This window comes from Cyanistes caeruleus, chromosome 1 (assembly GCF_971803275.1).
Source record: "Cyanistes caeruleus chromosome 1, bCyaCae1.hap1.1, whole genome shotgun sequence".
Lineage (NCBI taxonomy): Eukaryota > Metazoa > Chordata > Aves > Passeriformes > Paridae > Cyanistes > Cyanistes caeruleus.
Genome location: NC_141701.1, coordinates 109,489,951 through 109,515,457, shown reverse-complemented (window position 1 = coordinate 109,515,457; position 25,507 = coordinate 109,489,951). Strand labels below are relative to the sequence as shown.

The 25,507-nt window shown below is 42.1% G+C and overlaps 1 protein-coding gene across 4 annotated transcripts in view; it reads right to left on the bottom strand.

Moving 5' to 3' along the window:
- The window catches only part of CPNE4 (copine 4), a 268,547-nt gene that overhangs the window by 211,352 nt on the left and 31,688 nt on the right, over positions 1–25,507 (bottom strand). Inside the window, exon 1 of one of the 4 annotated variants that reach the window (XM_086849453.1) lies at positions 13,843–14,042. The exons of 1 other annotated variant lie outside the window; for it this stretch is intronic. The gene's annotated coding sequence lies outside the window, so the exon portion shown is untranslated. Of the gene's footprint in view, positions 1–10,304; positions 10,371–13,842; positions 14,043–25,507 lie in introns of those variants that run through there. 2 more of the 4 variants (XM_086849437.1, XM_086849446.1) reach the window with 2 other exon arrangements.

Below are 25,507 nucleotides of genomic sequence, written 5' to 3'. Positions count from 1 at the left end.
TTATCTCCAAATTGGAGAGACATGGGTTTGAAGTATGGATTATTTTTTGGATGAAGAAGTGGCTAGACTGATTCAGCCAGAGTTGTGGTCAATGGCTCTGTGGCGGCTGATGACAAGGTGTGTTCTTCAGGGCTCTGTCTTGGGATCCCAGCCCTATCACATCTTTATCAATGACAAACACCAAGACTGAGTGCACCCTCAGCAAGATGACACAAAGTCGAGCAGTGCTGTTGATGCAGAGAAAGAAAATGATGGGATGCCATCCAGAAGGACCTGGACCAGCATGAGAAATGGGCCCATAAGAACCTCATGAAGAAGTTCAACAAGCCAAGTTGCTCAGCCTAGAGAAAAGAAAGCTCCATGGAGACTTAATTGTGGCCTTTCAGTACTTAAAGAGCGCTTATAAAGAAGAGTGACAGCAACTTTTTACATGGGCAGATAGTGGTAGGACAAGGGGGACAGGTTTTTAACTAACCTAAATCTCTGCTTTTTCAGATATTAGGAAGAAATTCTCAGCTGTGAGGTTGGTGAGGCACTGGAACAGGTTATCCAGAGAACCTGTGGATGCCCCATCCCTGGAAGTGTTCAAGGCCAGGCTGGATGGGCACCTCAGCAATCTGACCTACCAGATGATGTTCCTGCCCAAGGAGAGGTTGGAACTGGGTTATACCTAAGGTCCCTTCCAAACCAAACTGATTTATTGTTCAATGACGATTTTAAAATTAGAAAAATAAGACTTATTATACAAATATGAATTAATTAGAAGTAAGATAGGGGTTTTTTTAAAGTTTTTTTTTTATCTTAATAATAAGGTTAAGGAGAACCATAAACTCCTTAAAGTCTGTTTTAAAATAGCTAACAAGAAGAGCTAAGTAGAGCCAAGAACTAGATATTTAATAAGTACTAAAAGCCTATCCTCTTCACCGCTGAATAAAACAGAAAAATACTTAGTTGAAAATCTTTATACATAATTTGTTTAAACAGAACACAAAAAAATCTGAAAATTTTCAGATGTTTACATTTGATTTTGAGATACTAATCACAACTTCCTTTTTCATTTCCACCACTAACAAGAAAACAAGATGACAGTGCAATGTAAAATATTAAACCCTGTCACTGTAGTTTGTTTGGTTTGCTTTCTTTCCTCATCTTCTACCCAATTCAGTGTTGTTTGGTGTTTTGTGAGCATATCTTATGATGGAAAAAACCCAAATAAAGTCACAATACCGGTCTCTGCAAATGCTGTAATTCTGCACTGAGTTCAAATAACTGAAAGCTAAGAGAGCTTGCGCCTCAAAAATTATACCAATAGATATTTTATCCTAGAAAGGCAGCTAAGTCAAAAACCAACTATACATTTGGAGCCAAACCCCACACTATGCACTGCATAACAAACCCCTAGAGAAAACACATACTAGAAAATAGTGTTTCCCATCCCACTTTCCCTTTTTCAAAACATCCCAGATGCATGAAATCCTTAAACCCCACACCCCACAAGAATTAATGAAGAAATCCCCCTTAGCATTTTTGCCTTATATTTCTTCTCCATGACATGTCATGAAAATATGGAGTGGGGCTAATGCTTCAAATTGTTTCCTTGGGATTGTTTGGTTTGATTTTCAATCATCTTTGCTTCTTACTTACAATACAGAAAAGTTCTGATCATCTCCTTTCTGAAAAGTCACCAAATCAGTGCTCTGAGACCCCACAGCCTTCCTTTGTGTTCCCTTAAAACACAGGGGTGATGACTAGTGCAGGACAGGGATAGAGCCAAGTGACAGCTGAAGAAACCTATATTGCTATGTCATGCTAAAAGTTTTTAATCTTCTCTGTTTAAAGTCTGAGTGCATCTCTGAAAACATACATGGATGCTTGCAAGCACCAAATACAATCTAGCAAACTATTTAAAACAGCTATGGCCAGCTTTCCTTGTCACCAGAGCCTCACAGCTTCAAGCCTTGACCCACACCACTTAAAGAGAAACCCCAGAAACAGAGAGCGTTCAACAGGAAAGGGATGACAGGAGCTCTCGTTAATCACGCCTTGGTAACACAAGTGATTTCACCATGGGAGCTGTCACACGGGGCCCTTTCAGACGTTCATCATCTACATAAATCCAACTGTACAAGCACGTAGGGATTAACAGACAATTCTGGTAGGACTTCCTGCAAAATTCTCAGCAGCTCCATCCATCTCCACCCTTATCAACACATTTCAGTTCCTCTTCTTCAAAGTTTCTGCTGCCCATGCACTGTTTGCTCTGCAGAGGACTCCTGGCAACCCACTCTCCATGGTGGATTACAAACAAAGCCAAGCAAATGTAACTATCTCACTCTTTACAAGGCTCACAAGACATTTTACACTGACAGCTAATGCACTGCCTTTTCCACAGAGGTCATCTTCTGTGTTTTCCTCCTAACACATGGCTAATAAGAGCATTTAACACCCATAATTTACTCATTCATAAGCTTTTAGCTGCATACTAATTTTCCCTTCACTTCAACACAAGTGACATGAACTTCTACCTCATTTTCCACCTGTAATTTCACTCCATGGTGTTCTCCATCTGCTTACAGCATCCATAATCAATTTAAAATAAATAAACAACAAACAAATGCAAACAAACAGAAAAAACCCAACATAAAATCCAGACTACAAAACTTCTTCACTAAGAGAGCCAGGGATAGGTCACATGTGAACCACTTCAGAGAAACTGAATTTGTGGTCTAATATATATACCTTCACTAAGCCAAGGAAACCACAATCAATACAGGTTATGTTCAACTGAAATTTCTTGGTAACAGCTGCATGAAAAACATTAGGGCTATTCTCCCCTTCCTTTTTCCCATATCTTTCAGTAACCACTGGTCACTGCCACTTCTATAGAACTTCTGTATTCTGCTGGAAGCCTACACACTGGTAATCCGTGAAAATTCCTGGAGCGCAGCTCATATTTTGTCAGTGAATTTAAGGAGATCAGTTACACTGCAAGTCATTTGCTGCATTCATCTTCCCTAATTGTCTTGAACTGCAGGAGAAATGGACCATTTCAAATTGATCAAATCCTCAACATTCTCTCTTTGCTATTTCATTCAACCCCAACTTAGCCTCCAGTCACAGTTAAAAACAGGACTCTGAAAAAATTGTATCAGACAATGGATGGTCACTGAGAAATGGAGGCAATAGCATGCAAGAATTATTCACCTGCTAATTAGGTGGTTAAACATATCTACTTCCTTAATAAAACACCACCAAGACATAAGTGCAAATAAGGAAATTAACTCTGGGTATGCACTTTAGAGAATGATTACAGACTAACTGCCCACAGTGAAAGGAATTGTAGCAAAGAAGGTAGTAAAATTCAAGTCGTGCAAAACTGCTTTAAGCACATTATGATCCTAAATTACTACAGAATATCTTTATTTGGCTTCACCATTATCACATGTTTCATCTTAAACGTAGTACAAACCAGGTTTAGACCCTCTTAATGCCTAATATGTAGTGTTTATGTAAGAAACTGTCAGAAACAGATTTATTCCAGTAAAAGGACCAGCATAGTTTAATAGGACAGGAAAGCAAATCAATATATTAACATCATGAGTATCAAGGTGCAGAAATTCAAGATTTGTTTAAGTCAGGAAACAAACATCTTCACAGTGAAACTACTTTTTGTGAGCACCAGTTAAAACTTCAATTCAAAGCAAATCCACATCCATTCCAGATTAGAATAGCTAATTTTTAAATCCTCTCCAGTCAACCCTTATGAGAGTCAGTGCTTGCCTTCAAATACACTTCTTTGAGCAGCAAACTCCAAAAAGTTTAAAGGAGGCTGCTTCAAAAGAGATTTTAGAGAAATTCAAAACAAATTGTATCTGATATTCTTGACTATTTTTAAACAAACCAACCAAATCCATTTACTTAGGTGACAAATTAGAGATACACCTGGGAAGAACATTGCCATAAGAGATTTCAACTGGATAAAGAGCCCCTGCAAATTGTTGTTTTGCTACAGCAGGAAGTAAAGATGGGATGGGGAAAAGTCATCCTTCAGCATCACATCCTAATGGAAAAGAGAATTTTAGCATGCATGCAGTCTTGTCAACTAATTAGTTGATTGCTTTCAAAAACAAAACTAGCAGAAATCTTCCTATAAAGACTTCTACAATCTAACTGGCTCTGAACACTTCACAAAAAAGCCACCAACCCACAACCAAAATAAAACAACAAATCACACAATTCCCCCCTCCACAACCACCACCACTCCAGTGCATAAAATAATCCTTAACAAAACAGTAAGCAGAGGATGACTGAGGTGCCAGTCACTTTGATAACACCTGATGAATGCTTATGCCACCATGTCTGAAGCTTTAAGTGGCATCTCTTCAAGGAAACTAGCACAGTGTCTGTCCCCCTTCAAAAAGAGCAGTGGGAAGTTATCCACATCACAATTTACGTATCTGCAGCAGCAAGAGGGGTGGCACTTTTCAAAGGTGCCAAACCAGCACTTGACTAGCAAGTCATAGAAGCCAGTTCAAGTAGTCAAATATCTAAATTGCAGCAGCAAATAGATCAAAAAGCACTAATAAGTAGGCACTTTACAAAATACAACCATTACCAGTTGCACACTATCAGAACTCTTAGTTCAAGGAAAAAAACATCATCAAAACCAATCCCAAACAAACACTATTATTTTCAGAGTTTGTTAATTCATGTGATTTTCTGTCAGAAATATGTTTGCTTCCTTCATGTACTGCATAGATGTTAACAATTTAAGAAAGCTTTGTCTCCTGTGCAGAAAGGATCAAACAAATCTGAAAGCCTACTTTATGGAAGACTTCATAAAATCATAAAAGGTGTGGCTGAAATACCATTTGTCCCCAAAACTGAAATAACTATCTGGAAACTTCACAGTAGACATTCTCTTCTCTTCAAACCTTCAACTAAATCAAATCTCAGTTATTTCAGTATTTTTTTCTGTCACACTACTGTTCCAATGAGAAAGTTTTTCCCAGTGTTTGAACTGATTTTCCACTGTAGATACCAAAAGTTCCAAGTCTGTAATCTTATAAATACAAGCAAATATTTCGCTTCTTCTGTGATTCTCTCTTCCTTTCCTGACATTCAAGACAGGAATGATTCCAGCACCAGTGAAGGCAATATAAGTTTTGCTTTGTATTTCAAGAGAGTGAGAACTTTACTAGCTGTTTTTGCATTAAAATGCACTTGTAATGTTTGATCCTTCTATCCCTTGGGAAATACTCTTCATAAAACTTGTTCTTATTTTAAATTTCCTTCTAATTTTACCTACTGCACCACCCTTTCCTGCCTATAACATAGCAGGCCCATGTCCTAATTCTCATTCTCAGTCCATCACTCCTCTACAACTCCTGTCAAAATTCTGAGCTTCACCTTCCTCTATTTCCTCTTTTTGATTGTTTTTGTCCTTTTTTTTTTTTTTTAGAATTATAGAATAACTTAGGTTGAAAAAGACCTTTAAGATCATTGTGTCCAACAGTTAATCTAAAATCTAACACTACCAAGTCCACCACTAAACCATGGCCTTCAATGACACATCTATGAATCTTTTAAAAACTTTTAGGAGTGGTGGCTCCACCAGCTCCGTAGGCAGCCTGTTCCAGAGCTTGGCAACCTTTTCAGTGAATAAGTTTTTCCTGATATTTAACATAAACCTTTCCTGGCACAAAAATTAAATAGTTTTCCTGACCACAGGCAATCTACATCAGCATCACTTGCCTCTAAGTTCAGGCAAAGAGCCAATTACAAAGCACATTAGTGTCAGAAATATGTACAAAATCCCACTGACAGGTAAAAGTCCAGCACAGAGAAAGGTTAAGTTACAAGGCTTTTCCTGCAAACATCCAGTTATTTTGAAAGTAGTTCAAACAATCTTGCAGCTACTATTCACTGTGTGTCCTCCTAAGGGAATTGGCACAGCTTAGCTCATACTGATTTCACACCTCAGCTTTGTGTGAATCCTCCTCCTAGGGGTTCAGCTATCTGTGCTTCAAGGCCTAGTTTTGACACAGCAGAACTACGTAACCTTGAATGAAACTTCTAAGGAAACTGCCAGCTTGCAAGAAAGCTGTGTAACAATACTCAGACTAGAGCCAGGATAGACAGGAATGGTAAATCTGCAGCTAGACATAAAATCCCTGAAAGATCCTAGGGTGTTAAAAATTCAAGGACTCAAAAAAAGAGAAACAAAACCCAAAAAAAACAACCCCACACAAAAAGCTGTGGAAAAAAAACCAGCAATACTGAGAATCAGCCCATCTAAGGCACAACAGAAGTGAACTTTCCCCAATACTCATGACTGTGAGGCCAGCAATGGTGCCAGGATGTCAGTGATTTGCCAACCAAATTCACTGAATAGTTCATAAAATTGTATGATTATGAATGCACTGATGAAATCAGAAAGTTCATAGTAAGTCCCTACGAATTAGATATTTTAGCTTTGAGCGCAAAAACTGAAATATCATTTCCCTTGCTAGTCCATGGAAAACATTTAAGAATTAATCACCCTAAGAGTACTTTTCCAATTAACTTATCCTTGCAATCTATTTTAGGTAATGTTGCAGTTTTTATTACATACTGCATTGAGTTGATGGGGAAGCAATGCATCAGCTTATTCAGGTATCTCTTCCTTAAGTCCACAGCTGAACATAATTCATAAATAGGACTATTAAAATTCAACACACAAAAAATATTTTCTTGGATAATCAGTCACATTCATATGATTATTTGCACTTAATACAGAAGTGAGACAACATTTAATTCAATACTAAGGGATAATCTCATAAAAATATTTAAGCATTTTCATGCCTTTTTGTGTATACCTAATTTTAAAGCAGCCATTCATTGCAAATCTATGTGCAGAGATGAAGTTTTAGTCTCCTGTTTCTAACTATAATAATAAACTGCATCTGACATTTCAAACTGCAGTTACAACCTGCATATAACGAACATTTATTCTGCTTCATCTCCCAGTCCCTGATCGAGAAAGATACAAAGTATCTGAGCTTGGGAAGAAAAAGTGACTTTCAAATATAGTTCACCAGTTTCTTCATTTCTGATTACTCTGCAGTCCTAACCCAATTTTTTCTTATGGAAGATAAGATTTTGATGGATAGGAAAAGGAAGGATTGATATTGTCAGTTTGCCTATAAGTTGCACTTGATCTTTTAAGATAAAAAATCAAAACGAACAGAAATATTTATTTGGGATCTCCAGCAAAGTTAGTATGACTGCTTATGTCACAAAGAGAAGCAAAATTAAAATTACAGATAGTCAGGCACCACTTAACCCAGATGAAAAGCCAAAAGGACTTTTCCTAAATTCAGAAAAAATTACAGGTGCCTTAAAGGTTTCTGCTTGATCTTCCTTTGCTTGACTGCGGCCTCCTCCAGCATACACTGTCATCCCCAATATAAAGAGCTGGCACTGTATTTTATACATCTGCAAAATCACAGACAGCAAAAGAAATATTAAAACTTAAGCTTTAGTACAGAAAATTTGTTCAGTTTTTCCATGCAAGTGAAGCCAGACCTCAGCCCAGATCTTGAACACAAGCTTAAAACTGAAAGCTTTCTCTGAGTTCAAAAAGAATATCCCCAAGCAGCTATAAGCTGCCTGCAGTCCCCCAGAGAGGAACTGGACCCTACTTAAAACATTCTGGACAGGCAAACTATTCCAATTTTCTACTTTCCCTTCTCTCACTTTTCTCTTTTCCTTCAAAATAAAGAACACTCATTCAAAATAAAGAATTCAATACATTTTTACATATTTTTCTTTTCTTCCTCCTTTCTTTGATCATTATGCAAAGATGAGCCCATCTGGCCAAACGTCTGGCAGGATCCCCAAGTTATCTTCTGTCTTTTTCAGTGAACTTTAATGATCCCATAAAACTTGCACTACAAATTAAAAGTAAAAGCACCTGCTTTTGTCAATGTATGACATACCAGGGCACCATTTGCACCAGAAGTATATAGATGATGTGCAACTCTTATCAGCTCACAAATGCAATGGTAACAGCAGCAGCAATTAGTGTAAAACCAAATCAGAAACAGCTGTCTAAATTACTCAGCGCACTGTTAGCTGCAGGTTATTCATTTGTCCACGTTTCTGAGGATTTTACTGGCAATGACTTCAAAGTGCCAGTCACAGTCCTCACATAATTGTACATATATTACCTTACTGCAGATAATGGACAAGATATTTTTAAATCAAGAAACCAGTTCTGTTTTTTTCATGGTACTCAGTTGATTTTAGCAGAGTTCTAGCTGGCTACTAACATTAGCAATCCTAGTCTTTCACATTATGCTGAGCCACAGTGGCAAGTATTACTAAAGACAACAATCTTGCCAGAAGGCTCTATACAACACAATACAAAAGCAGAAACTTTCTCAAGTAAACAGTCAAAAAAAGAGTCAGAAATTAATTCTGGAACTGCCCCTGAGCTGCACCCCACAGCCAAATTACTGTTTTTTTCCAACTGTGAGAAGGGTGCCTTGCCCTCACCAGATGTACAGTGAATATGTACCTTGCTGCCAGACAATTTACAATCCAAGGACTTTATAGTGATCAGTTCACAGGAGGAAATTACGGAAGGCAGCAGATTAGAAAATCAGGGATTAATGGTCCAAGCAGCTCCCCAGCTCAGTCTTTTACACAAACTTTTCCTACTCAGGGCACACCTGCTTTCCATTTGTCCCCCACACAACTAAAGAGAATCTTCCTACCTACTATTCCACTTTGTAGTCACTAACAAATAACACTGTGGGTACTCCCCCTGTATCAATCAAACATTATTGACAATAAATGAGGAATCAAAGTCACACAGCCAGCAACCTCTGCTTTAGCCACAGAAGGTTGGTCTAGCCAAGAATCCTCTTCGTGCCCCATGCCAAGGTGCTTCTTGCACTGCCTGAAGGCTGGCAGACTACCAAAGAAGCTGGTAGATATTTCATTTCCAGCTTTGGAGGACCTGGGCTGGCAAAGTAGGAAAGGTTAGTGGAAACAATAGGGCGGGTGGAGGGCAGCGAGCTAAGTTAGGAGAGCAATCTCCTGCTCAGACCAGCTCCTATTCATAACGAGGCTCACAATGAAAGAAAGGGCTGTGCTGTCGCAGGACACCAAAGTATGACCCAGGTAAAGGAGGCGATCGCAGGGAGGGCGCGCAGGATGTTCCTCCACAGGGGAGCGGCCCGGCTGGCTCGGGATGCGGGTCCAGCCCCGCACACCCTCCGGCATCCCGCGGGGAGGATGCCCCTGGCCGGGGGAGCGGCCCGGCTGGCTCGGGATGCGGGTCCAGCCCCGCACACCCTCCGGCATCCCCGCGAGCTCCGCCGGTCCTCGGGCGCCCCCCGGCGGCTCCGCCCCGCCCGCCGGGACGGGAGCACCGGGAGCGCCCGGACCCCCGGCCCCGCTCCCGGACCCCCGGCCCCGCTCCCGGATCCCCCGGCCCCGCTCCCGGACCCCCGGCCCCGCTCCCGGATCCCCCGGCCCCGCTCCCGGACCCCCGGCCCCGCTCCCGGATCCCCCGGCCCCGCTCCCGGACCCCCGGCCCCGCTCCCGGACCCCCGGCCCCGCTCCCGGATCCCCCGGCCCCGCTCCCGGACCCCCGGCCCCGCTCCCGGACCCCCGGCCCCGCTCCCGGACCCCCCCGAGTCACCGCCGGCCGCCGAGGTCGCGGGTGGGTTAATGGGACCAAGACCGGGTCGGTACCGGGACTTGCACACTTAGCGCTGGTCCCGAGTGTGGAATCAGTTAACAGGGACTGACACAAGAACGCCATTCTTGGGCAAACCCCACCGTTTCTGCCGGCCGCGGGTGGAACTGCCAAGGCAATTTGCTTAGACACAGCCTTCAGATAATGATTTTCTTAAGGAAACCAATGGGAATTGGGTCATTTACTGCATCAATTTTCACTCAGCATTTGAGTATTCAGAGAGAAAGGGAGAAGTACTGGTAAAATTTCCCAGTAAAGCGACTTGCAATGTAATGTTTCCAGTCCTGTCTGTAGCATGTACAGCCCCACAGCTGGTTAATTTTTGCTGTCCAGATGGTCTCCAAACACCTGCCTGAAATTCACTCCAAGCGCTGCACAGAGCCGCAGCAGACAATATAGGTGTAGTATTTCTGCATCCTCAGAGCTGTGATTCAGCAAAGCATTCCAGCTTATTCACCAAAACACTTGGGCATGTGCTAGTTTTAAAGTATGCATGTAGCTTCCCTTATCCCTGTGCAGCTTTTTTCTAGGCCACAAATGCCACTTTCAGACCTACCTTTCTCTGAGAATTCAGGCTGTTTGAGGAATGCACACCACTGGGAAGAAGAGTGTGCCCTGAGTCAAAGCTGGATGGCAACTTCACAGCTGTGAAGCATTCACTTGCAGCATAAAAGGGCAAGCAGGAGCAAATCAACACAACTTCATTGACTTAAAGACAGCAACTACAGTTGCCTGATTAATGAGAGACAACACGAGGGTGTTTAGAGACTCAAATGTGAATTTAAACCAAATAAAAACCTCTATGCCTACAAGTAGCATCGTTGCAGCTGCACCAGCAAAGGATGCTTCAGTTCCAAGGGCAGACAAAAGCAGGACTCCACAAAACAGCTACTTTGTGTGTTTTGCAATCAGGCATCTTGCAAAAAGACTAAAAATACTTAGCCACCCAAAAGTTTTACTTTACTGCAGTTTTTAGGAGCAAAAATGGAATTAAACTTTTGAGTCACAAATGCTTAAACCCCAAGTTACCATCTTCACATCAGCTTCAGCACCGCTCTTTGTAGGCATGCATCCTTCACCCTCCAGTTAGAACTTCCTGCTCACTTAAAGTCACCTTTCCAATGAGATACACTACACTACTACAGCGGATGATATTAAATTTTAGATTGGATATTTATGCAAAGTGTTGCTGACTAATGGTTGCACAGGAACCATAATGCTGACCGCTGGCTATCTCACATTCAAATTTCACCACTCTAGCCATCCATTAACGGAGCGTTGTTTTTACATGGAGTCCAATAGAGGGTTTTAAGACACTAAAATAATAAATCCGGGAAAAGGGAAGTTATGGCAACATAATAAAATACCAATGCCTACCAAATACCACATGCATGCAAAGAGATAGAAATGAATGTAATAGAAAAACACTTCAAATGTTGAATGTTGTCAGCCAACCATTGAATGCAATACCTTGAAGGAGCTGTTCAAACAATCTACAGCAAACAAGGCAGACAAGCCAAATTGAACTGCGAGTCTAGATCTTTTACAATCTGGCCTCAATGTTCTGCTCTTTCAAACTCAGCAAGGCACTTAATCTTTTCACATCCACGACACATTTTTAGCCCACTTTGTGAAAACAAATCAACAATTGTGATACATAAGTATAGATATATACAGATAGCTGCCATAGAAAAGTCTCCCTTAAACCAGCACTGAACATGGAATACCAGAATGTGCACCCCTGTGCACGTTGATTCTCTGTGTATGGAGAGCTCCAGGATTTGGCACACACTGCTAAGATAGTTTTGGTGTTCAAGGTGCAAATAACCAGTCTCTTGAGCAGAATTGGTTCACCATAATTTGCTTTACTGCAGTGTTTCAAAGTGGGGTACATTTAAGCACCCTGGTTTAAAAAATCTCTGCCCAAAGATTAGGAGATGGACAGTTAAGCACAATAATTCAGCTGCATTCTAGCTACTGAGCTACACAAACTGATAATGCTCTTCACATGCATTAAAGGATCTCCTTTTGAACATTATTAACAGCTTTCTTGAATACTTTTAACTTTAGTGATACACAATTTGTTTTCCATCATCCTAGCCCTGGAAAGCTGTTCATCACATGCCTGAGTTTTTTCCATAGACTTATCCTTAAAAATATTAACCTCCAGTGAGGTTAGCAACACCAACTCATGTATCTGCAGACACTGAATTTACATGCAACAGATTCATTCTGGATTGTGATATCAGTTTGGGAACACCAGTACTGAATACCAAAGCTAACAGAGCTATGTCCTGCTACAGAAACACTCCTATTCTTTTAAACTGAAATGCAATTGTCCCAAACATAGCAAACACACCTGCCCCACTAAAGACTATTTCAAGGCTATTTGAAGCTTTCCAGTAATGTGCATTTGAACTTCACAGACCACAATATAACACCTTTTCCTCACTTGAATAGCTAGATCCATCAGACCTACACCACCCGAAATTTCAAGGAACCAAGAACAAACTTGAGAAGTGCCATCCCAAGGGAGTTTTTCTCATCTGAAATTAGTTACAACCCTAAAGAAAAACGTTGGGTTTTGTTTTTTAAACCCTCCCCAAGTTTGGTCCTTTGCTGCTTCTACCTGAAGGGCAAGAAAATTTCCATTTATCTAACTACTTTCCTGCCATTAAAAAAAAAAAAAAAAGGCAATTTGACATAAACTCCTGCAGCAAGAAGAAAAGTTCCACAACCAAGTGACTGGATTCTGTAAACTGCTTACTGTCAGGTACTTCAGCAGCACAGAAAAAAATAGAACAGTAACTGAATAGTCATCTCACATGTGTGGAAATTGCAACCTCCAAGCTATTCCGAGAGCAATGCTGTTTTCTGTAACGTTTCTGCATAATCACACCAGAAAGCATGCTCTTTGCTGGAGAGACTATGATTATGTGCATGTCTGTACACCTTCTGTTACAGCTGAGTACCTGGATATTAAGTAGAGCATCTGAGGCTCAACTGCAACACAAGTGAAACAGAACACGTTCAGGATGAGAACAGTTAACCTGGCGTTGCCAGCAGAACACATGGAGCATCTCTAAATTGCAATCGCTGTCTCTCCAAAGGATGTCACCGGCTTCCCTGTTTACCCAATACGTTTAGTCGCCTTTAAAGCACTACCTCGTACACGTCGAGCGGAGAGAGCTTAAAGCAGAGAAATTAAACAAATTTTACTTGAAAGTACTTCAGCTGGACCAGTGATAACAAGACCCAGTTGCAAAGTTACCTAACTGAGCCCATACTGCACAACTACAGCCAGTTGTGTAACAAACCTCAGGACAATTTTGAAGCTCTTAATCAGGCAAAACTCCCCGCTGATTTCCACGAGGGAGATCTAATCAATCAAAAGCTCTGAGAACTGATTCGGGTTTTCTCATTTTTAATGAAAAGGTTTATTTTGAGCTATGAGAACTCAGGCTATATGAACTCGGCAAACCCATAGCGCTCACTTTAACGGCATAAAGAATTCGTCCTGTGTTTTAATCTACCAAGTGTATTTGGTAGTGTACAGGAAAAAAAAAAAAACAAAAAAACTCCTGAACTGACATAGAATAATTTCACAAATAACGGACCTGTTCTCCTGACAGGTAAAAGAAAAGATGGAATAGAAAGAGGGAGATTAGCGGCTCTTTGATTAAACTCCATCCTCTTTGGGCGAACGAGGAAGACCAGCGTCCCCGCCCGGGTTCCTACCTGAAGTTGCGCCGCTCCCCGCGGCAGCCGGGAAGAGAATCCCGCCGCGATGCGCCCGCAAGTGACGGGCGGGGGTCCCGAAACCTCGCAGGGAAGACCCTGTCGCGAAGCCCCTGCCGGAGCGGCGGCACCGAGGCTGGGAGGGAGGCGGGCGGGATGCGAGGCGCCCGCTCCACGTGCGCTCCCTCCGCGCCCGGGGCTGCAGAGCCGGGTGCGCCCGTCCCGCCGCCGCCCGCTCCCCGAGTCCCCTCAGGTGCGCCGCCCGCCCCTACCTGCCCGCCCCTACCTGCCCGTCCCTACCTGCCCGTCCCTACCTGCCCGCCCCTACCTGCCCGCCCCTACCTGCCCGCCCCTACCTGCCCGCCGGCGGCAGCAGCGACGAGCGCCCTTCTCCCGCGCCGGCTCCCTGTCAGCGCTCGGCGGGAGAGCAGGAGCGCTGTCCCGCCGGCAGGGCGAGCCCCATGTGAAGAGGAGCGGGGGAGCCCGGCGGCTCCAGCAGCGCGGCCGAGGGGAGGGGACGCGGGAGGAGGCGGGAGGGCGGGACGCGCCCGGCGCTGCCCCCGCGCGGAGCCGCCCCGGCCCCGGCCCTGCCCGAGGCGCCGGGCCCCGGCAGCGCCCCCTGCGGGCAGCGGCGGGCACCGACGGGAGCGGGAGCAGGGCTCCTCTGTGCCCTCCCTGCGGGCAGCGGGGGCACCGACGGGAGCTGGGTGCGCTCCGGGGCTCCCCTGCACCTCTGTGCCCTCCCTGCAGGGCGCACCGAGCTCTTCTCGAGAGCCCTTTTAGCAAAACCGAGCAGGAGACGCAGTTTGCTTGTACTGCTAAGGAGCCGCCTGTAAGGGGCTAAGTCCAACCAGTGTTTCCAGCGGGTTAAACGTTGTGGTAAATTCGCGCTGTAACATCCACATCCTGGCGGAATTGAAAATGCATCGGGGCTCACAGGGTACAGGAGGCAGCAGTGCCAGCCTGAGAGAGTGAAACAAGCTTGGATGGCTGCTGTGGGACCGTGGATTTTCCTGGCATCGGGGCTTTTGCTGACTCTGCAGTGCCTCCCTAAATGGCCTAACAGGGAGAAGGGATAGGATGGCTCCAACTAAGGCAAAAAGAGAGTTCTTACAGTTAAAACACAGCACAAAGACTTGGGATATCAGGATTCACTATTTGACTTTGCCCATCCATGGCAGCCACTCAGTTCTTCATCTACCGAGCAACTGTGGTGATGCCGGAGTTCTTGTTAAAAGTTTGGCTGGCTTCCCAGAAATCCTCAGATTACGCAGGGAATTGGATTCACACTCGTCAGTTAAACAAGTGCCCAAATATTTGCAGAATATGGCATCTTTTTGCCGTAGCTCTCCATCTCTATTATCAAATCCCCCTCCCTACCTCACAAGAATCTGATGAAGACCTGCCTGAGGCACAATGATTTCACAACGACACAGCTCCCAAAGCATATCCACTAAGAGATAGATGCTGCAGTTTCATCCCCTTCTCCTCCAAACAGGCATAAAGATATAAACACAAAATATTTTGAAAAGAAGGTATCTCCAGGGATGCAAATTTTTCAGGAAAGGAAAGGAGTGAGAGACAGAAACAAACCAGTGTGTGCTGTGAATTTGATGCCAGGTGTTTGCTGAGCTGGCAAACCCTGGAGTACTGCTCCTGACACTGTAAGGTGTGAAATACAGAACAAGCAGGCAAACACATTTGCTAGCCCAAACCAGGAACACTCATCACAAGTCTTCCAAATTAAAAATTTCAAGAGAAACCTCGTGGTATAGCTGAAGTCCTCTGTCAGAACCCCATGACTGTCTAATTAGAGACTTCAACATGATACTGGTGCAAATATTAAAACTTTACACAGTCAACCTGATCTTTTTTCACATTGCTGATAAAGTGCAACAAAAAGCAGCATTTTACTGAGCATATTATTCAAAAAAATCCTGATGATCAGTAGTTTATTAATTAAAATCAAAGTAGTTTAGCATTAAAATCAAAAGTCATTCTATTTATGCACTCATATTACTTTCATGGTACAGTGAGAACTATACATCAAAACTCATCTAAATATAATAAACATTATGATTTCCCTCATCTTTTCTGCTTATCTCTTCTCTGTTACTGTTTTGTAAAGTGTGATTTTTAATTTTTTTTTCCCTTATGTACCAGTATTTAATAGCATAACCATAAAGGTAATAAAATTCTCCAGGAAGCCAAGATTTGCCTTAATTTTACTTGGATCTGACAAGTCTTTAGCTTAATAGCAGCAGGACCATATTGCACAGATATGCATAGGTGAAGCCTCCAGGGAAAATCTGTGAATTAATACAAAGGCAATTTGTGCTGTCCCAGAATAACTGCTGGGCGAGGCTGCTTGGCTCCCAGACTCTGCATGCTGTGTCATGGCTGGGAGCTGTGACAGCACACTGGCACTGCTTCCTGCTAGTGGGACACAGCCTCTTGCACACCAGGATGCTGGCTGTTGTGCTCGGCTCTCTAGAAAACAGCCAGAAACACAGGATGCCCTGTGGGAATAAGGGAGACCTCATGCATCTGTGGCTTTGGCAGGACTTTCACAGAACATATTTGTGGTGTAGCTGTAGGCTGGAGCTTAGCACTGGGGTAAGCTGCTGTAGGGGGCTGTGAGAAGGAGCAGGGTCAAACCTCCATCTGTGTTTGTCTACGTCCAGAAGAACACGAAGAAGGAGCTTTCTGTTCTCTATCTTACACTCCAGCATTAAAATAATACTTCTCATTCTGAGGCACAGATCCAATAAGGGCTTTGAATATCACCTTGTAGTTATGTGCCCACACAGTTACATGCTTTGACGTCCCCTCTGCTTGCTAATATTACCGGCTTGTATTGCTAAATCACCCTTAAAAGGGCAGAGAGCTGCAGTAAATTAGGACAGAACTGCTGAAAGTACCTGAGTCCTCCTGCGGGTGGCATCAGAATGTCTTCAGTGGACCACGCCGTGCCGAGGAAAAAGGAGAGGGATGATACTCCTGCTTGCCAAAGCCAGAATCATTACTGTGCAAGCGCTAAGAAGCTCACATAAATCAGATCTTTAAATTAAAAGGATGATTTAAATTAGTAAAAATTAACATCACTCCATCAGCCCTTTTAATTCTGACAAGGAAACCTTTATTAAACCTCTCAGCCAAGCTCTGTAGAGGTTACGGTTATCACAAGAGAAGGATGCCGATGCACGGTTTAAACTCACAGCTTCTACATCTTCAGCAAAATGGGAACTTTATCACCACCAAAAGTAGTTTCATACTTTTTCATGTAAGCCTCAAGGAGTCAGTTACAAATCGATGAACACAAATGAATCACCACAGTTGCCCAACAGAACACAGAGGGGTTAAGTGTAGCCAGGATAACAAAGGCTACAGATGTAACCAGAGTAGAGTTGTTCAGTGTTTTTAAACTGTTGTGTTACAGTTGTCATGCTTGTTTCTGGTACCTATATAGATCAGGAAAGACCCTTCCACAGGGACAGGTCAGTGCATACTCCCAAGCCAATACACATTTTGCAAACATTCAAGTGCTATGGGTCTAACTACTGAAAAAATGACTACCTTACCTGCAGAGTATCTTGTGCTCATTTTGGAATACATTTTTTCAGACTTTGATCATGCCTTGTACTGCTCAGTTGCCCATATGACTAAACTGCGCTGCCTGATTACCTGAGATGCTGGGAAACGCGAATCTGAACTACTGCAGACCATAATCACAACCAACCTAAGTCAACTGGAACCCAGCAACCACCATCAGACGGAAAAGGAGGAAAGCATGACCTTCAAAAACACATCAGGAAAGAAATGTTTCATTATTTTTTGTCTCTCTTTTTTTTTTTTTCTTCCTCTTCTTTAAAAGCATTTTAGATTGTTTAAGTTGGTGTTTGTTGCCCTCACAAGCACTGATCTACTCACCTGACATTTACATCTGACTTTCTTGCCAGAGAATGTGATTTTGCTTAGGAACTTCACTGACACTGCTGCCTGCAAAAGACCTGGATTAATTTCATTAGAGACTGAATACTTGATCTCTACAGCAACTAGTGAGGTGGGACACTTTTGTTTATTGAAGTTTAAGTATGTGAAAGAAGTCTGAGGTTCAAATCATCTGCCTTCTGAAAAACTGTGTTCTTTCAGGGTATTTCCAAGAAAATAAATCCCATATGTTTCCCTAAAACTCATCTCTGATTTGTACTGATAGAGCATCAATTCCAGTTTACCATTTCCTTCCATTAATTTATTCTTAACAAAGTTAGTATCGAAAAAAAAAGCAAGATCCTTTCTCATGAGATTTAGAGTTATGAGTCTGTGTGTACAATAACCATCACAGAGAATGAATGTGTTTCTTTCTTGTCAGCAGTGATGCTATTCTTAGTTTTGTATGTGGTCCTTATGTGTGTCATAGATAGGCACAATAGATACACATTGGCAGCTTTGATCATATTCAGAGATGGGCTGATCTCCCAGTCCAGGAAATTATCCGAAAACGCTCATCATCTTGGCAGCAGAGTTTTAACCAGCAGCTCCCAAGAGCCTCTGGCAGCACATTGTTGCCTTTAGAGGACTCAGAACTACTAAACATATTAGAGGAAATGAGAAAGACACAGGAATTATGTATTAAAAAAACCCAAGCCCACAACAATTACAACAAAATCTACTTGGGCTACAGCTATAACTTTGTATCGCAAAGGTTTTAGAAATCATTCATGCAGATGTGTGATGTGTGACACTATTGGAACCCTCTCACTGGACCCTTGGCTTCAATCTATAATCACCCCGTGGTCCCTTGGCACAGTTTTGTGGCACCGAATAGCAATAATGCTGGCACCATTGCTGACACTAGGATGTGGTATTGAGTAGTGTGACAAGACAAAGTGCACATTAGCCTGAAGGCAGGGCTGTGCTTTGTAGCAAAAGAAAGCTAAGTGGTACAATCTCTCGCTGCCTGCCACTGCTGAGTCACGGTCACTCATGCCATGGCATGACTGTGAGGAGCCTGAGTAGTGCCCAGCAGCTCCCATGAAACAGTTGTCCCAAAGAAGACAATCATAAACAATAATTGATGCAGAAATTGATTCCAGTGACTTTTCAAGACCTTATTATCTTCAGTGCCACCTGCTGAGCTATCTGACATCTCTGGGAATTGACACCAAGTGAAAGGATGTGAAAAAGACAAAGATATTTTTGTTTCTCAAAAGGTTCCCTTCTTCAAGAAGATTATTTAAAAAGGAAAATAATCAAAGAAAGTGATAAGGGATGAAGATTCTGAGGTACACAGAATCACCTCATCTTTACCTTCCCAGCTTGCTCAGGGAAACTCATGCCATTTTGCCATGGGTGGTACAATTTCCCTTCCCCAGTGTATTGATACGCTTGTGCAATCTCACAGCCCTGCTTCGTGCCATTAAATTGATCAACAGAGAAAACAGTAAAAATAATTCTACCTCTGAATAAAAACATTTGCCACTGCCCAAAACTTAAAAAAGGAAAATTGTATCCTCCCTCATCCTCTCCAGAAAAGTCACAGGGGATTTCTCATGGCTGGTGACAGTGGTCACCAGTGATGGCAGAGAGCATCATTTACAGCAATGCAGTGCAAGTGTAAATGAAGTGCAGTGTGGAGCTCCATGGCAATTATGTGGGGTTTAGGTGTACAGTTCTACTGATTTCAGTACCTTTCTATGTAGTTCTGGCTTTACTTGCTGGTTAATTTTTTCCATGTAGCTCAGCAGAAATCAGGATTTGCTTTGCACAACTTGCAGGGTTTGTGGCCATGTTCAGACTTAGTACTGCCTGCAACAAAGGAGTCCATTACAGAAAGGGACATGTGGCTTCTCTATAGGCTCTGTAATTATAGTCAAAACACATTCAGCTACGGCTGAATGCTGCATATTGCAGACAGTCAGTGTTAAGGACTTGCCTTATATGCAAGTCCCACAGTGCCACACCTTCCATATTTCATGAGTCTTCATGTCAGCAGACAAGTAGTTTGGGGAAGCTGTTCCACCCTGTCACTATGGGATCATGATTTTGGCTCCATTTACCTCTATATGGATCTTCAAGGTCAATACAGGCAGCCAAAATAGTCTTTCCCTGGCCAATGGTGTGGTGATGCAAGACCTATCCAACAAGTATGATGCTGTCATTGGCAACACTGCAAACTGGCATTGGTCAGGGTGCCATAACCAAACTTCCACATTGTGGGAAGGGATGGAGAATATGAGTTCAGAGCGTGCAGAAGGAAGTTGTTTGAAAGCTTTTGGTCCTGTATGAATTTAATGTGGGGGAATTTAGAAGATAGTTAAAAATATAATCTAGCTGACAAAATATCATAGAAAAATGAAGTTAGATCACAGCATCTAGACAGAGATATAATGTTTTAAAGAGATACCGCATTATTGAATAAAGTTTTCCTTATAGCAATGGTGAAAACGGGAGGAATTATAGTTGGACTTATCTAATACACTTTAGTGATAATTTTGCAAGGATATGTTAATACACCAGCAGCCTTTTCTGTGTTTTGGCAGCCCATAACATTTTTTCTGTGCCACCTCCACTGCCCCCAGAGCAGAGTCGAGAGTGAGAAAACATTCCAACCTAAACCAAGCTGAGAATAATTGGTCCATCATAACATTTTTTTCTGAATGAAACATGACCTTTCACCTAGAAATAAAGGTCCAATTTAGTGTGGTTTTTGGTCCATTAGTTAATAAAGGATGAAGATTACACTTTGGTCATACTGTTGCTGACATGTGCTTGGCCATGATGTTTTTGTGCCATTCTGGCTGTCTTTGGACAGATTTTTAACTACTGTGTAGCATGTGCATTTCTATTGCTGTCAAATAGCAATTGATTATGCCAACCTCATGCTGTTTTCCTTGGAATCAAAAACTCTAAAGCTTGTTTAACAGTAAGAGTTTGATGCTTTCTCTCAACAATAGTCTGAGAGGGGGAAAAGCATCTTTTGTTACAAATGGTGTGCTTAAAAACACCCAGCTCCTTTTGTGCTGAAGTTTCACACACAGCAGGAGACTATCAGTGTTTCAGTAATAAAATATCTCTACTGTCAAGGTCAGAGGTGGTTTTTTGCCAGGTACCATGGTTCCTGGCAACACTTAAAGCCTTGATACAACAGAAGATATTTAATATCCCTTATTCCCTGTATCCTACAGATGGTGATTTTTATTGGCTTTTATGAGAATATGAATAAGGAGGTACTGTACCAAATGGGAATTTACCAGTAAAAATACATTTAGAGCCCTTGAATAGCTTGTTATCGTCAACATTTAAAGACATCATTAAGCCTGTTCTCTATAATAAGGTAATACTATATGAAAGTAAAAATCAGCTTTTCACCATCACAACAGAAAATTCCTCTTCACGTATCCTCTTAGTATCCTCTTAGCAAGAAACAGAGGAAAAACAATTTCGGTATGTTCTGATGCAAAACTAAGGCTCCTAATTGCTCTGTACAGGTTTTCATAGATAAAGGGGACACCTTAATGCAGTTGACAAATTGCAGTTTAATTTATAAGATTCTTTAATATTTCACCACAGAAAAAAAATGTTAACTTATCTAACTTGTTCCTACATTCTCTTAGTACATTTTTTTTTTTATTTAAAGCATCAAAAGCAGCTTTTCTAGGCCAAAAAATGTCCTCTTGTGCAACTCTCTTCTAGTCATGCAATTAAGCAATGCAATCTTTTTAGCAGTAATGATTATGGAAACTGTTGCTTCCATCTTCTTGCTATGGAAAGCCAGTTGTGATGTCCAGGACAAACAAAGACAGGCCACAAAGACTAGACTCTGAACAGGAAAAGCTTTGGCTTCACAACTGGAAGAGAAGGAAGAATATCCTGAGGTATTTTCTCTTTTTCATCATTTTTCAAATTTAGAAAGCCTTTGAGATTCCCTGCAAAGTAGCTGGGGACAAATGTAGAGAAGAACATCATTTTAACATCAACCCTTGCAACTAGAAAATCAGAACTAAAATCACTGATGGCTGGCAGGGAGCATTCACAGACTAGCCACAATGACATGATTTCCTGCTTCTTTCAGTAGTTGACCTAGAAGCAGCCACAGCCTGGTTTTCATTTCTGTATTGTGCAGTGGTATTAGTCTGGTCATCTGAAGTGTCATTATTACACGTCTGCTCCATCTCTTTGCCCCTCACTTTTTTAAAGGGACTGCAGGTAACCTGGAACAGGTTAAGTATGGCAGATTTCCAATGAAGAAGCTGCCAAATGGGCAGCTTCAAGAGCTCATAGATAAATGTATTAGAAGGAATTACATGAGAAATTCAAGACTAATGAAAAATTAATTTTCTCTCTCTTAAAATATTAGATTTAATTCTCTGAAACTTGAGGTTCAATTTTTATTATTGCAGAAACTGGTCTGGACAGGAGCTCCACTTCTGCAAAGCATAAATTAGTAAAATTAATTGTTGAAGTGAGGGATCCCAGCTGGAACTGAAGCCCCCTTTGTTGGGACTTTGCAGGAATAAAATAACCAGCTTGTGCCTAAAAAGATGACTAGAGAAGGTGGATGTGAGAGGGAAAACTGTGGCACAGATTAAAAATATGAAAGAATTTATTAATGAACTGGTGTCAGAGCCAACAGTAGACCCAATACTTCTGATAATAAATAAACAAATAAACAAACAAACAAACAAATAAATAAATAAATTCCTTCCCAGATCAGCACCTGGAGTGCAAAAACTCCACAAACAACCAAATGGTCTCAACTCACCCAGAGGTTTTGAGCCTAGGGAAGTATTTACTATTAAGCAGCTGTTCCTTATTCAAGAAAAGGATAAACCTTACATTTCCATGTGTGTAGTGAACCCAGTAAACATTTCAGGCAGTATGAGCAATGTGCCATACTGCACCTGGATAAGCCCCAGGTTTTCAGAAGAGAGGCAGAGAAATAATATAAAGTGTGTGTGTACACAACATATTTTCCACAATTGATTAGTAAGAACTATAGCGAGGGCAGGGTAAGAAAGTGTCAGATGTTAACAGAGAGGCCTGAACCATTCTGCCAGCTGCTCTGGCTAGTGCTAAGGGAAAGAATTATCACAGTGACAAGGGTAGAAGAGGCCTTCAGTGGTGATGAAATATACACCAAAAACATTTTACACAAAAGGATGCTTGGAATGTGTTATTTGCAGTTATTTTAACTACTAACATGCGAAGCAAGATGCAGACCATCTTCTCTCTTGTTTCTGCTCTCCTAGCAACAGAATAAGTGTTTTGACAAGTGTGAGCCACAGAAATTCAAACAGAAAATAAAATTTGCTGAGTGAAACAAGAATAAGGTGCTCCTTACAGGGAGATTCCTGCCTTGTCAGATTACAAGGATGAATTTAATGCAGAATTAAGGGGTCAGTCACAGCAAATCAGATGATAAGACAAGCCACTATATTTGTAACTGCATATTTTAGAACTTATGACTGTTTAAAAATCTACTTGTTTAAGAGTGCAACTTTTCATACAGCTCAGCAAATCCCAAACCCTCTTTGATAAGATTAGGAAGAAATTCTGCCTATGCTCAGGTTATTCTAATCACCTGCCCACCAAGGTAATGGTAGCCTTCAGAAAGATAAGATGTCAGAACAAGATGAAGCACTGGTCTGATTCAGCATGAAAAGTTCTCATATGCTGGTGCCTAAGGTTTTCCCCAAAGTGCTGACTTTTATCCTCACTGACTAACTCACACACAAGTGTATTAAAAAAAATAAAATAGAAAGACTGTCATCCTCCTTTCTTCAGGCTGCTGTGCATGCATGTGTTTTTTTTAGCCTATAACAGGGCTTCCAAAAAATGGGGTCTGTGATATTTCAATGTTTCAGCTGTTTTGCGTCATAAATAAAAGGGTTGAGGAATCCTTAGATTTCCTACAGAAAGGTTTTCTTTTGTACTGTGACTAACACTGCTGAGCTGATATTTTTCTGCATATTTGCTGAAGATGGAGGTTAAAGGTAATGAGGAGAACTTCAAGGGCACTGTGATTTATACCTAAGTTTTAATGAGAACAAGTTATCTCCTGTTGTGTCCCTTTTCAACTTTTTTTTTTTTTTAAGTTAACAAAATATTTCCAAGAATTTACCCTGATTGACCCAAACTGTTACCTGTGAAGACATTTAACTATCTGCTAAAATCATTTTTATATAGCACCTTGCTTAAATAAAAAATATTAGCTGAAGTTCTAATTCATGACCAAAGTGAAAGGGCTTGTGCACATCTCTGCCTCAGAACCATTCAGATGGTCTATGCAGGAAGCCTGAAAAAAATCAGAAATTTGTGGGTTTATCCTTTCTAGGATCCTTTTTTATCTTCTCTCTCTGTGTCCTGCCTCTCTTCATGAATCTTACCACTGGCACATCATCTGGGCTTCCACTTTTTTTGTTTTCTGTCTCTTTACTCGCCCCCCAGCTATAAACTCTTCCAGCTCTGTTTCACTAACCTTAGGCTTGGTTTTATTTTCATTTCTAGACAATATTCAGGACTACCAACATTATTCTTAATGACATAATTTATCATTTTATTAACAATATTTCATATGCATCTGCTGTAGTGCTGAAGCCAATTAGAAAAATAATTACCTTCCTGTGCCTGAGCAGAAAGTTGGCTTAGCTCCAAAAAAAAAGTGTTCTCCAGGAAGGTTCCCATTAAAATGTAGCTTACTACATGCAGTAACCTAAACACTATTGATTCTATTTACTGAGTCCTACCTAGACACAGTGTTTATTTCTCATAGCAAATCCATCAGTGATGAATAAGTGGGTTCAGCAGCTCCTGTCCAAAGATTTGCACTTGCTTACTGGAGGGAATCTTGCATCATCTGTTATCCACACGCTGGCCTCAAGGGTCATCATCAGCTAGGAAAGAGGTTGTTATTTCTCGTATGCCATTCTCTAGACACACTCAAGTCAGCTGCTGAAGGCTTGTTGGGTTCTTGGAGGCCACCCATTGTAACAGCCAGGCCCCAAGGGCATCACCAGCCTTGACTGTCTCTGTCTCACTGTGACCACTGCCCAGCACACCTAGGACCATCAGACCCTGCCCCAGCAGTGAGGCAGCAGAGCCAGTCTGTGGCATCCCACAGCCCTCACTGGCCAAGGGCCCCACTGAGTTGGGTCCATATCCCATCCTGTCCCATCCTGCCCTGTCCCTGCTGCCCAGGGCTGGGGCTGCCTCACTTCTGGGATGAAGGGCAGGATGAGCCCTGACTTGTGAGGTCCTGTCCCGCTGCCCTGGGAAGGAAGTACCCTCAGGTCCTTGTCCTTTAGGGAGTAGCTGGCATTTCTGTGTGCTGAGAGTAACCACTATAAAATCTTTATATGTCAGACTCACTGTAGTGAAAAAAAAAATCCGACTATTTATTGATGTTGAGAACTAGAGATTTTATTTCCAAGGAGGAGTTAGTAAGCGAAGTATTTGCCCAAGCTACGGACAGAAACAAATATGGGTCACCAAGAAGTAATAAAAGGTGCCAGGATAACAGCAGCATGAAGATACTGCAGCCATAATATCTTTCCATGCTCCTGTTTGGGCTGTTTTTTTATTCTTGACTCCACTTTGGCCTCCCTCTCCACACTCTAATACTCCATACTTCCTCACTGCAAGAGCAACAGGACAGAGGTCTCTGTAAGAGCCCTGACAGAATCAGATGATCCACCATTTGGTGTCTATACAATTACAAATATTCAAATACAGTTTGTTACGTCTGTTCCACAGCCCAGACCACTGTCTGTCTTGATTCATCCAGGATTTAACCCTCAGCTGGAACATGCTGTGTGTCTACGAGAGGGAAAGAGCATATCCACCATACTAGCCACATCTGTGATACAGTCACCACTTTGGCAGCACATTCCTACCTTTGCTGGAGCTCTCCTCCCCAGGCCATCCATCTTCTGCTTTCTTTTCTGTGACTTCCCAAGAGCCTGGAGTTGCAGGGTCTTTCATCTCCACTGTACTGCCTATCAGTCATATTCCCAGACATGC